Genomic DNA, 12,232 nt, shown 5'->3' with positions numbered 1-12,232 from the left:
ATCTGCCTTCTCTCAATGGGTCAGTTATATAGCTGATGTTCCTTAATGGGCCATCAAGCAGGCTAGGCAGTGCTGATGCCAAACTGTCTGGGGTGTCACTAGAAGCATAGCACAAGTTTGAAATACAGACAGTATAGAGCCAATACATATAACTTTAAATACAAACATGATACCTGCATACAGATAGCAAATCATAACCAGCAAATTGTAACCTTTTCATAGATACCTTACTTGACCTCCTTTGTACAAGATTTGGTGCCACTATTGGACCTTGGTTGTAGCAATGATCTATACAGTCACAGTTCATATTAATAACGTCACACATGGGCATGCTAACCCATACTACATGCATATCTTCACTTCATAGTGTAGACATAACCTGTATTATTTTCTGAGGGGGGCAATTAGCTTGTTTAAATTAGTTATATTATGGCCTCAACAATTTTCGTTTGCAGTGTGTGACACTGTACCCCTGTATTCATCCTGTACAAGACTATCATAAATGTGATATAAAGTATGCCTTGTGAGATGGTATTTGAAAACTCATAATCTGCTGAACATTATTGTCCTGGTAAATTATATGTATCGACACTGTATGTAAAGTTATACGTTTCTACTGTATAACATTGCTGTAAAATATTCCAGACTTAGAAGGGAAGGCCCAAACTAGTTCATCAGGCACAGACACACTGGCACGCCAGCTGGGTATCCGCATAATCAATTGGACAATCATCTAGTTAAACAGCCATTCCTTGGCAGGAAGAAGGGTATGAATGAGGACTTTACATATTGGCAAAGACACAGTGGGGGGTTTCCATATAAACAGATTGCTTGTCCTCTGAAGCCCAGTTGGATATAATCCTCAAAGAGGGGGAAAGAGTATAAGAATGGAGAGGACACACAACAAATTACCTCTCTCCCCCATCTCTACTCTCAGCATCTACAACACTGAAAAGACAAAGGAAACATCTTTGAACTGGGGAGGGGTCCTGACTGGGAGGTATTCCAGCCAGTACAAACTGCTGTAAGTTTGTGGTGAGAAAAGCCTTTTGATTTTAAATTCACTTAGATTTTTAAATTAGGCATATAGCTTGTGTTTTATGTTTTTATTTTCTTTTTAACCAATTCTGACTTTCATGCTTCATTACTTGTAATCACTTAAAATCTATCTTTCTATAGTTAATAAACTTGTTTTATTGTTGTTTTATCTAAACCAGTGTGTTTGGATTGAAGTGTGTGGGAGCTTCACTTGATATAATAGGGCTGGTGCATATAATTTAACATTGATCAAATGATGGGCTTGCATTGTCAAGTAGAGAGCTGGGCAGTATAAGATGCACATTTCTGGGGGAAGGTCTGGGACTAGCAATTCGCTGGTATTACCCTATATGTAATTCATGAGTGGCTGGGCGGAGCATTCATGTAATATAGTTATGAGTGATTTTTCATGCTAGAGGCTGTATGTGAACTGGCCAGGACTGGCGATTCTCACAGCAAAGCAGTGTAAATGGCACCCCAGGCTGGAATATTGAGGGGACACAGCTGTCCAACAGTCCAGATTGTGCTGTGGGGAATGCCACAGTGTTGTAGCTCTGTTGGTCCCACAATATTAGAGAAACAAGGTGGGTGAGGTACTATCTTTTACTGGACCAACAGCTGTTGAAGAAAGAGACAAGCTTTTGAGCTACACAGAGCTCTCCTTCAGGTCTGGGAAAGGAACTCAGTGTCACAGCTAAATAAAAGGTGGAACAGATTGTTTAGCACAAGGAGTTAACTCATTTCAAGGGACATTCAAAGTGAAATGGCCAGTTAACACCTTGGCAGTCATGGGACAAAAAAAGGGGGTGGTGGTTAGTGGGATACAGATTATTGTAATAAATCATAAATCCAAAGTCTGTATTGGGATCATCACTTCTAGCATCTAGGAAAGTGATGTATTTAATCTCCCAACCTCATCTTCTAAAGGTAGTGTTGTGCAGGTTTCCTTTGAGGATGAGGACTGAGAGGTCTGATGTGGAGTTAGTGCGTTGTGAAGAGCATTTTTCCAGGAGTGGTAGGGTGCTTTTTGTCTTACCATTTTTCTGTGAGAGTTCATTTGAGTATGTAGTGATTATCTGGTGTCACCCACACAGTTGCTGTTGGGGCATTTTGTGCACTGGATGAGGTACACCACATGTTGTAATACCATGTGTAGGACCCAGGGAGCTTGAAAAGTGTGTTGTGGGGGGTATTGATCATCCTAGCAGTGGAAATATGCTTCCAGGTTTTGTATCTGTGCTGGCAGCTTTGAGTTAGTGTGCCCTGATTGTGGGTAGTTTGCTTCCGATGATGAGATTTGTGAGCCTGAGAGGTTGTTTGAAGTCCAGAAGGGCGGGGTTGGGAAAGATTTTTTTAAGGATGGGGTCCTCATTGGGTATGGGTTTTGCCAATGGATTTATACTGGCATAAGTCTGCAGTAATACTGAGGGCCTAGTTCACCAATGCATCCAAAGCAAGTGCAGTTGACCAAAATGGGCAAGGGTTGACTTTTTAGGAGTGCTTGGATTAGCGATTAACATTTGCAAAATCAGCAGTAATTGAGGTAGCATTAAAAAACAATGATAGTGCAACTGTTGGCATTAGACATCATGGCGTGTTTTTAATGTCTAGCATGATATATTAAGTGTTATGCTCTGATGCGCCTGTAGCCTGATCTATAGATTATATATGATTATATTGATTACTTAAGAATTCCCAGTTATCACTTTGAGGGTTGACAGGTTCTTGTCCCAAGATCAGGCCCAGTATTATTCAAATGATTATATAGTTGGGAACCCCAATGTGCACAGCTGCACACTCACACTATAGGAACTCTTCTATATTTACAAATAGTTTATTAATACATTGAGCACACTCAGTCCCACCCCAACTCAGGAAGGTAGATAGCGATACTACAGAATGTACATCTGCACATTCATATATTCAGAGCATCCCTTGTAAAATAATGTGAAATGTTACCCATCATCTTCCTCATCACCTTCCCCCTCATCAGTGGCTATCGTTCTGGCACCTCCCAAGGATGACGTGTCTTTCTTCTACTGCCCCATAGAGTGGGATGCAACTTTTATTATATGATACGCTGACGCCACTATGTTTGATGCATACTCAGTAGGGTTTTTTCCTCTTTTCCTTATTTGTATATGCTCACCTTACTAATGTTGGAGTGTCTTCCTTCTACAGATTAGTATATCAATGATCTCATCCTATTATCATATACGTCAATTTATTTCCATAAGAAAAGGAGTACTTGTGGCACCTTAGAGACTAACCAATTTATTTGAGCATGAGCTTTCACGAAAGCTCATGCTCAAATAAATTGGTTAGTCTCTAAGGTGCCACAAGTACTCCTTTTCTTTTTGCGAATACAGACTAACACGGCTGTTACTCTGAAACCAATTTATTGCCATGACGCTCTTGTGGTTGGGTATATTCCTGTGCTCAGAAATTCCCCTTATACACTCTGTTTTCAGCTCCCCAATACTTGGGGTTTTACGTTGGGCCGTATATCCATTCAAAGTTTATCTGTTCAAAGTTCATAGGCCTCAAGCCTTATGCCAACTTGCTGAAGCTAATGTCTTACAGGATACAGGCCTATAGATTCCTTGCATTACTGCTGAATACAATGCAAAGCAGAGAATATAATAAAGGCAAGTCAACCCTATGGGCTACACACCCCAGAAGAGCAATCCCAAAACACAGGGAAATCAAAGAAAGATGTACAGGTAGGTGGTCAATCAAAATATGTAATAATCATGAACCACTTAAGTCAGCAACAGTCTGAACAAAACGTAAAAGTCTAAAGTATGACAAGTATGTAGTGACAGACTCTGAGTAACTGCACATACACATGGGAACAGGAAAACTGAGTTCAGGGAGCATGAAGCAACGAGCAGGAAGACGTGCACACACCAGTCAACAGCTAAGAAAAGAACTCTTCTAACAATGGGCTGAACCAAAAATAAATTAAAAAATAATTGACTTTTCTGGAACTTGATCAGAACATATATTTTGAGGAACCCTGTATTAATGAATCATTAAATTGTTCCAAGTCTATTCAGAAGCAGACATCAGCTGTTTTTCATTGCCATGAAGAATTTATGTGGTCATTAATTTTGGCTTTGCACAAGGCTGACCTGCTAAGAGAAGGAGACTACCTGCCATGGAGACCAGTAACTGAATGTGAGGACATAACATAGGTTTAAAACTGAGATGATTGGGGTTGGTTTATTTTAACTTTTCTCTGACTCAGAGCAATTGACTTTTATTTTCCTATTCAATCCTTCACCCACTGCCATCCTGGAATCTCAGTACGAATATGAGAGCCTAAAAAAGTCCCAGTTCCATTGCTTGATCACAGTCTATTCAGGGTGACTTTATTTGAATCTTAATCGGTAAACAAAAATATGTAATTTGTATTTGTTTAAAAAATCAAATTTACTTTAATAGTGACAAAAATAGCATTGTGGGAAATTTGGCTTCTATGGGACAACACATGTGCTTACAGTAAGGAATTTACTCAACTGGTACTGCAGCGTTGGGGCCTATATAATCAGAGAGCCCCTTTAATGGCAGAACTACTGCATGCATTTAAAAAAAAATAAAGAAGTGAACTTACTGCTGTTAAGAAAACTGCATGTGACTTACTTAGGACCTGATCCAGAAGAAAATATCTGCCAGCTCCAAGGAAAACTGACTTATGTGGAGGTATTTGTGTCGTTAGTTTCTGAGCTATGTGTATTTCTAGAAGATAAGAATGGCCATAATGGGTCACACCAAAGGTTCATCTAGCCCAGTATCCTGTCTTCTGACAGTAGCCAATGCCAGGTGCCCCAGAGGGAATGAACAGAACTAGTAATCATCAAGTGATCCATCCCCCATCGTACATTCCCAGCTTATGGCAAACAGAGGCTAGGGACACCATCCCTGCCCATCCTGGCTAATAGCCATTAATGGATCTATCCTGCATGAACTTATCTAGTTCTTTTTGAACCCTGTTGTAATCTTGGCTTTCACAACATCCTCTGTCAAAGTGTTCCACAGGTTGCTTGTGTGCTGTGTGAAAATATACTTCCTTTTGTTTGTTTTAAATCTGCTGCCTATTAGTTTCATTTGGTAATCCCTAGTTCTTGTGTTATGAGGAGGCAAATCTTCCTTATGTACTTTCTCCACACCAGTCATGATTTTATAGACTTGCTCTATCTATTTTATAAAATTGCTCTAGCTCAACAGAAGTTATGGGCTTGATGCAAGATACTGTGTGAAATTCTAGGGCATGTGTTATGCAGTTTTGCAGGGCAGACTAGATAGTCACAGTAGCCCATTCTGGCCTTAACATCTATATGCTGGGTAGAAGGTAAGTTTTTTGTTTGGTATGAGTGGGTGGGTGTTTATAGAGATATATATATATCCCGAACAAAATTTTTACTTCACTTTTCTTAGTAAACTGACATTGAAGTTTTTTATGTTTGCTAACAAGTGGCAGTTCTGTTACATACATGTCTTACTGTGGGCACGGTATTAGTTTTATTGGCTTCTCAACTTTCATGATATTCCTTTCTAAAAGAATGTAGATTTCAACTCTTTGCTAACATGGAGATAGTGTTTCTGTAAGCAAGAAATTTTAATGCACAGAACTGTAGAAATGTCAACTTTAGTTGGCAACAGATATTTGCTTACACTAGAATCTCAGTTACGAACTGACCAGTCAATGACACACCTCATTTGGAACCAGAAGTATGTAATCAGGCAGTAGCAGAGGGGAAAAAAAGCAAATACATGGCATTACCATGTTAAACATAAACTACTAAAAAAATAAAGGGAAAGCAGTATTTTTCTTCTGTGTAGTAAAGTTTCAAAGCTATATTAAGTCAATGTTCAGTTGTAAACTTTGGAAGAACAACCCTAACCGTTTGTTCAGAGTTACTAACATTTCAGAGTTAAGAACAACTTCCATTCCTGAGGTGTTCGTATTTCTGAGCTTCTACTGTACTTGAATTATTCCTTTTGGTCGTAATCGTGTGTTATTTACTTGTTATACTGAGTTGCATGTTCTATTGCTCATCATTAAGTCTAAGTTGTTACAACTTTGGAGGATTATTTCCATCCTGTTTTGTTTTGTGTCACAAGTTATGGGTGAACTTATACTATATATCACTATTATATTTTAACTATTGCTTATTGCAACCAATATATCAGCATAAAAATATCAGTTGTAACACATTTTCTCTGCCATGCCCCAGTGGCCCTGAAAATACTGAAAAATTATTATAATGTCATAAAAAATATTATTTTAATGATGTCTTTGCACATAGGGATGTCAGTGTTTTATGCATAGTGAAATTTTGGAAGACCATCAACTAGCATTAGTTTCAGGTTTACAAAATGGTCTTGTTGCTCTTACTTTTGGGTTCCCCTTCCACGTTACAACTACGTCTGAATAAAGACTAGTTTTACTGTGGTTTTTATTACAAAATAAAAATATTTTGCTGACGCCTTTTGCAGTTGATACTGCCTCATAATAGGTTTTAATTTCAACACTGCTGCAAGGCAAATAATCATTTTTGTGCTGGCTATTCAGGAGTACACAGTTAATGACATTAATTAGTGATAATCTAATACTGCACTCTTTATAACACTCTTTATAGTTGTGTAGTGTCTAATTTTATATGTTCACTGGATAGATCATGAGAGGACTGGTGAAAAAATGAAATAGGCTTGATGATTGCAACCTTAATGCAATTCTAGGTAAGCCAAAGGGAGGAGTGCTAAAGGTTGCAAAACATTTAATGGTGTCCAGGGATTACTTAAATAACAAAGAGATTGGAAGATTGTTGTGGTAGGGTATTGCCAGACCTTGGATGGATGATGAGACACAAGACTTGTTACAAACCTTTGAGAAATAGCAATCTCCCAGTGTAACACTCCTTGTGAAGTGTTTCATTGAAATGATCAAATAGTCCTACAGAGGCAGAAAAAAAATATCCTGGCCTCTTCTGACCTGCACTTTTGCTGGGCCGAATATTTAATCAATACTGTGTGTCCCATACACACATGTTGTCTCTCCAGCAGCACCAATCCCCCAATGTTTTTAAGGATCAAAGAAGTGGAGGCCAATGAAGGTGAGTGTCTATTTATATTGGAGGAAAGAGGGAGAAAGAGGTGTGAGGATAGGCAAGTGTTTGCGGTACCCTATGCTGGTAGCATAGCATCCTGGTCTGTAATCTGGGCTGGCGATCTATATCTTCTGTAAAGGGGCTAGGTGCTTCTGTAATAAAAATAAATAATAATGCAAAATATCCTTATGCTTTAAACAATTACTAATAATACCATAAAGAAAACATACACTAAAAGTGTTTCTTTTTTAGGATTTCCTTGTTTCTCAAGAAGGAAATGACCTTCCTCAGCCACTTCCCTATCATCTACTTCCTCTTACTCTCATCTGTCTTTTCCCTTTCAGATTTTTTTTGGGGGGAGAATTTATTTTATATTATAGAATCATAGACATGTCAGGCTGGAAGGGACCTAGAAGTTATTAAGTCCAGCCTCCTGTGCTGAGGCAGGATCAAGTAAACTTAGACCATCCCTGACAGGAGTTTGTCCAACCTCTTCTTAAAAACTTTTATGATGGGGGTTCCACAACCTTCCATGGAAGCCTATTCCAGAGCTTAACTCCCCTCAGAAAGTTTTCCTCATGTCTAATGTAAATCTTCCTCACTGTAGATTAAGCTCATTACTTCTTGTCCTACCTGCAGTGGAGAAAAATTGATCAGTCCTCTCTATAACAGCCCATAACATATCTGGTTCCCCTCAGGTGTCTTTTGTCAAGACTGAACATGCCCAGTTTTGTCAGCCTTTCCTCATAGATCAAGTTTTCTAAGCATTATACCATTTTTATTGCTCTCCTCTAATTTTTTCAGATCTTTCTTAAAGTGTGGTACCCAGAATTACACAATAATACTCAATCTGGGGCCTCACCAGTACAAGCAGAGTGGGACAATTATTTCCTGTGTCTTACATATTCCACTCCTGTTAACACACCCCAGAATACTAGCTTGTTTTGCAACTGCATCCCATTGTTGACTCATTCACTTTGTGATCCACTATAGCCTTCAGATCCTTTTCAGCAATGCTACCACCTGGCTAATTATTCCCCATTTTGTCTTTATACCTTTTGAGGTTTTGTTTCCCATGAGAAGTACTTTATACTTGTCTTTATTAAATTTCAGCTTGTTGATTTCAGACCAATTCTCCAATCTGTCAAGGTTGTTTTGAATTCTAATCTTGTCCTCAAAATTCTTGCCATTCCTCCCAGCTTGGTGTCACTGCACATTTTATAAGGATACTCTCGATTTTGTTACACAAATCATTAATGAAAATATTGAATAGTACCAGACCCAAGAAGGACAACTGCTGGATCCCACCAGATATTACCTCCCAGTTTGACAGAGAACTACTGAGTATGGTCTTTCAACAAGTTGGGCACCCACCATACTGTAATTTCATCTGGACCACATTTATCTAGTCTGCATATGAGGATGTTGTGTAGGACTGCCAAAAGCCTTACTGGTCTATCATGTCTACTGATTTCCCCATGCCGCTCAGGCAGTAACACTGTCAAATAAAGAAATTTGGTTGATTTGGCATGATTGTTCTTGCCAAAGCCATGCTGGCTATTCCTTAATGCTATTATCCTCTAGGTGCTTACAAGTTGATTGCTTATTCATTTGTTCCAGTATCTTTGCAGGTATCAAAGTGTGCTCTATAATTCCTCGGGTCCTCTGTTCCCCTTTATAAAGATAAGAACTATGTTTGCCCTCCTCTTGTCCTTTGTGACCTCAACTGTCCTCCATGAGTTCTTAAGATAATTACTAAAGGTTCCGAGATTGCTTCAGCTGGGTCCTCAAGTACTCTAGAATGAATTTCATCAGGCCCCACTGACCTGAATACATCTATCTTATCTAAATATTCTTGAACCTGTTTGTCTCCTGGTTGTGAAAACTAAATGTGTTGAGTATCTGGTTCCCATTAACCTTTTTGATGAAGACTGAACCAAATAGGCATTCTTGATGTCATCGTGTATGAGCTCCACTTCCCTGCTACGTAGAGGAGTGACATTTTCATGTGTCTCTTTGAAAGCTGCAAAGCTATATCAGAAGTTTTCAAGTACGTTTGAACGTTTTTTCCCCTGGAGAAGGTGCAGAGAACCCTATCCATCTTTCCTTTGCCAGAGCTGGAAAAGTGTTGAGGAGGCACAGTGAACAGCTGTAGCTTCTCAGAGAAGGGAGGAGGGGAAAAATGCTTCAAAAAAGAAAAGTAGCAGCCTTTAAAAATGGTTACTAGGTGCTTGGAGTAGCTTAGTGATGTGCCAATTGTGGTAGGTAGCCTGATTCTTGGATTTAAAGAAAAATGAAAGTCCAAGGGAGAAGTAATTAATACAAGTCACTACACCCAGATGACAGAGGAAGAGGACACATAGCTCAGGGGAAGAATTCAATATGTTTTGAAATTTCTTAATCAGCTTCTCTTAATGCTAAAGACAGGTAAATGTTTATAAATGGGATAATCCTGCTCTCTGGGAAATTAATTTGCTTTACCCGTGAGAGGTGCCTTGACATTATATGTAATGTGGTTGGTAAATAAAAGTACTTCCCAAATAGCATCACAGCTATGGACCAATCAGGTTGTACTTTTTCCTAATTTAACTGAATAGCTAAGTTTATAGTATTGCTTCCACAGCTGACGTTTTCTTTTCTCTGTCGGCATGCTGTGTTCAGAAGGTTCAGCATCTGTGTGTGGCTTTTTTCCTCCTTGAATTAACACTCAATATACTGGTCATTCAGAATGCAATAGGTGGCACATAGTTTCAGAAAAACACTTGTGTAATATTCTGGATTGAGTATAGATTGCTCTGGGGCAGAATTTTCATCTGATGGATTGACGTGGTGCAGAAAGTGAGGCTGTTAGTAAACTATCTCAACCAGAGAGGACAGTGTTGCCTGCTTTTTAAACTCCCATGTGCCTAGACACCACAATGAGCAACATACATTCCATTAAATAAACCAAAATGTGTGTCATTCCAATAACTGGCAGTGAAGTAGAGCAGTAAAGCAGAAGTTCTTTCGGAGAAAGACTTAAGAGAAGACCTCTTCGTGGGAGTGTAGTTGTAAAGAAAATTTAACAGCTTTGATGTAAACAAGTGACTTGGCGTACTCAGTTTCTGTTCACAGACCTATATTTCATCTACTATGTCAATATGTGGTTGTATTTATTTGGCTTTATTTTGTGTTGCTCATCAGACTAATTTATTGGTTTTAAGTGTTAGATAAGTCATATCCTATTATAATAATATGCCTGTTAGTGTTTGAACAAATACTGTTTCGGAGAATCCAGTGATAATTTTGAAATGCAAAGGTGATTTATGAATAATGTTATTGTCATTAAGCATGGTGTTTGAAGTAGTCCCAAAACCAAGGAGGCATGTGCTACCATACGCAAAGGCTACATCTACACTACCCTTCAGTTTGACTCTGGGGGTGAATAACAGTGCACACCAAAGTGCTGTGCTGTAACTCTGTGTGGACACTGCGGTGTGACTAAAGGGTTCCCAGTACGCATTCATGTGAACTAGAAATCTCTTAGTTTGAGCCCATAGCTTCCACACAGGGAAGTTACAGTGCAGCACTTCTGTGCGCGCTACTGTTTACACTCATGCTGTGTGAAGTGCAGGACAGAGCAGACAAGCCCAAAGCAAAGAGGCTAGTACTATTAGAAACACCAGCCTAGAATCCGTGGTCTGGCTAAGCAGGTCAGGGATGAGCCTAAGAGGGAAGGTTGCTTTAAACCACCTTTGTTTCCCAAACCCTAAGAAAAGCTGGGCACTGGCCCAGCTTTTGCCATAAATTAGTGGCCAGAAGGTTTCTCTAGCTTACAATTAACTATCCTTGCCTCCAAGGAGACATTCTAGCAGTCAGGAATTGCTGAGCTATTGAAATGACCCTTTTTCCTCAAAGAAAGCCCCCTGCACTGGGGGTCTGAGATGCCGGGTGGGGGTGTGTGGCTTCTGCTGGAGCAGCTACGGTGTCTCTATCCCAAGTAGTGATTTCCCTTCTACCAGTAAGATCCTTAGACAAATTCAGCCCATGATTGCCATCTTAAATTTAAAAAAAAAAAAAGAAGAGAAAGAAGAAAAGATGAAAATGAAATAGGACATTGTCTGCAGAGTACCCTTGTGCATTGGCAGGAATAATTCTAACCAAGTAAAATTCAGCTGCAGCCCGTACCTGCCAACAGTCCCCGGTTTTGCAGGACTCTCTCACTTTGACTCCTCCCAGCCTCCTCTCCCAATTAAAGTAGAACATTTCCCACATTCAGTAGTGCCCGCAGCAAATGGTGCATACTGTTGGCAGGGGTAGAACTAGGGAAGGCAGCAGCTTCTGCTGCTCTCGGGCATGGTCAGTGACTGCCGAGAAGCTCAGGGATGGGGAGTAACACTGCATCTGAATGGGCAGGGGTGGAAAGTGGGGCTGAGTATGGCACAGACTTGGCGGGTAATGCAGCTGCGGTGGGGATGGCTCCACAGGGGTTGGACGCAACGGTTCCGCTTTGGAGACTAGACATGTTGGGAGGTTTGCTACCCACTGATCTTTTCCCACTGGTTTTTCGAAAACAAATTTGTTCATGCTGGTAATCTACAAACATAATTCTAGACAAATAAATGGATTAAAACGACAGTTGGATGCAAGTGAAATGTATGCAATTGAGGAGGGAGTTCAGACAACAGAAATATGTTGCAACATAGCTGAATGGGCAGTGTTCAGCCCTCTTACTTTCCATAGTATCACTACAAGGGAATGTATGTAGTATGCCAGTATAAAGTGTAACCCAGGTGTAACCCAGGCCTTCATCCTTCCTGAATAGGTGTAACCCAGGCCTTCATCCTTCCTGAATAGATACACTGAGTACCATTCAGTTCACTATATAGTCTTAAAATAATGACCTGTGTTCTCCTTATGAACATTAAAGATCCCATAGTACCTTTCATGAGAGTAGGGGAATTTCACCTGCCCTTATCCAAATATCCCTTCCATTGTGGCTCTTCTGTAATCTGTCTACTGGATCCAACCTCAAAAGTAGCTACATTTCAGTCAGACTGCTTATACAGCATATAGTGTTTAAATAATACTTCCAAAATCAG

The 12,232-nt window shown here is 39.8% G+C and overlaps 1 protein-coding gene across 4 annotated transcripts in view; it reads left to right on the top strand.

Annotated features, from left to right (window-relative positions):
- Positions 1-12,232, top strand: part of CTNNA2 (catenin alpha 2) — a 715,434-nt gene that overhangs the window by 252,856 nt on the left and 450,346 nt on the right. The gene's annotated exons all lie outside the window — the stretch shown is intronic.

Source organism: Eretmochelys imbricata, chromosome 4 (genome assembly GCF_965152235.1).
Source record: "Eretmochelys imbricata isolate rEreImb1 chromosome 4, rEreImb1.hap1, whole genome shotgun sequence".
NCBI lineage: Eukaryota > Metazoa > Chordata > Testudines > Cheloniidae > Eretmochelys > Eretmochelys imbricata.
This window is presented reverse-complemented; position numbering and strand designations above follow the sequence as displayed.